Source organism: Stegodyphus dumicola, chromosome 2 (genome assembly GCF_044657685.1).
Source record: "Stegodyphus dumicola isolate Sdum_Otavi_A_Nest chromosome 2, ASM4465768v1".
NCBI classification, from domain to species: domain Eukaryota; kingdom Metazoa; phylum Arthropoda; class Arachnida; order Araneae; family Eresidae; genus Stegodyphus; species Stegodyphus dumicola.
Genome location: NC_140769.1, coordinates 281,012,495 through 281,014,321, shown reverse-complemented (window position 1 = coordinate 281,014,321; position 1,827 = coordinate 281,012,495). Strand labels below are relative to the sequence as shown.

At 30.0% G+C, this 1,827-nt stretch overlaps 1 non-coding gene across 1 annotated transcript; it reads left to right on the top strand.

The window, feature by feature from the left end:
- Positions 1-864: 864 nt before the first annotated feature.
- Positions 865-936, top strand: TRNAP-AGG (transfer RNA proline (anticodon AGG)). The gene has a single exon. It is a non-coding gene; the product is annotated as a tRNA-Pro (tRNA).
- The last annotated feature ends 891 nt before the right edge of the window (positions 937-1,827 follow it).

Genomic DNA, 1,827 nt, shown 5'->3' with positions numbered 1-1,827 from the left:
CATTTATTATTGCGATTTAAATCATGCTTAATCCTTTCTGGAATATTTTCGAGGAAATAAGTGTTTAAGATTTACTTAATTTATAATAATTTAATTTTTAATAATTAGTAATTTAATTTTTAATAATTAGTAATTTTTAGTAGAGATATTTTGAGTTTTTATGCATTTTTGCCTTGTCGCGAAGTGAGAACGGAATTAATTGAATGAGAAATACTCAATCGTCTGTGAAAAACTGTTTCTTTTTTGTTTTGTTTGCTTAATTTCTTTTATACATCGTTCTAGCTTTATTATAGTATTTGAATAGAAGATGTGACAACGATTTGATAATTCTTTAAGTGATACAAATTTTGTGCATTCTGAGATATAATATGAACGAAATATTAAGTTAAGGGAACCTAGCGCCAGAGTGTCGCTATGGTAAACAAATAGTGTGAATTTTAAAGAATGCATTTATTCTATTGTGGTTTATGTGCCGTCGGTGAAGTAGGTATAATTAAATCCAATAAGTTTAAAAGAAATGCAAGAAAAAATGCGTATAATTTAATATTCCGTACAAGGAAGTCAGGTGGTGTACACATCAGATTTTTTAAATATAATACAGGGCGATAATATTGGGTGGTAGCAATTTGAAAAGTGAAACAACGCTTATCGTGAATCAACGTAAAATGACGAAACGAAATGGATAATCCTTCTGGGCAAATTGTCCCTTTCGACAAAAAATTTGCAATCAAAGCAAAGTTATCAGGAGGCGAATGACAATAGCAGTTTTTTCCAGTTGTTTATGTCATCGCTTTTCGCTTTCAAATTCCATAGATAAGGTGTACGTTTTTCAATCAACTCAAAAATGATAATTGTATTTTGTGTGACTCGGTGGTCTAGGGGCATGATTCTCGCTTAGGGTGCGAGAGGTCCCGGGTTCGAATCCCGGCCGAGTCCAGCCTATATTTTTTAACCTAAAAGAGGGTATTATTTTCGAAATGGGATTTTGGATTGAATCGCTATAAAATGTGTAACCACACATTTTCATTTTATTTCATTTCATTTCATTTTTTCATTTTTCATTCCAGTCTGTTGTCATTCGGCAAAATAAAAGAAATTTGTTTTCAAATAGAATTTGTCTGTTGTGGATTAAGGGGACTCGTACACCTTAAAATCCGTGAAATTTTCGAATATGTGACTGTTGGAAGAATTTGGATGATTATTTTAAATATTATTTATTTTAAAAGCAATTACTTCGAACTTTTCACAACTGACTACATAATATGGCTGCTTTTTGAAACAGTCATCAGAAAGTTTGTGTTGCCACGAATATTTTTATAATATAATCCGCTTTGTGACAAAATATTTCGTCATGTTTTCACTTTGCGCGCACAGTTTAAAACATTCTGTTGCATAATTTAATTCCAGATTTAATATATAGCTTTTATAACATTTGGAAACTACTGTAAACCCAAAAAAAAAAAAAAAAAAAAAAAAAAAAAAAAAAAAAAAAACTGAGAATTTCATGTTAAATTTTTATTTTATTTGGAGTTGAGTTTATAAAATGTATTTTATTGACAAAATTTGTAATGTTCCGTCCATAAAATTTTTCAATATTAAAATATTCATCAGATTGTTGGTTCAGTTAAAAAATAGTACCCATATAAAGAACTCCATCCAATTTCAAGTATGTACCGTGAGCCATTTTTAAAATATCATGCGCGACAGGTGGAAACATGGCGAAATATTTTGTCACAAAGAGGATTAAATTACAAAAATATTTGTGGCAACACAAATGTTCTGGTTACTAGTTCCCAAAGCAGCCGTAATATGTAGTCAGCTGTAAAA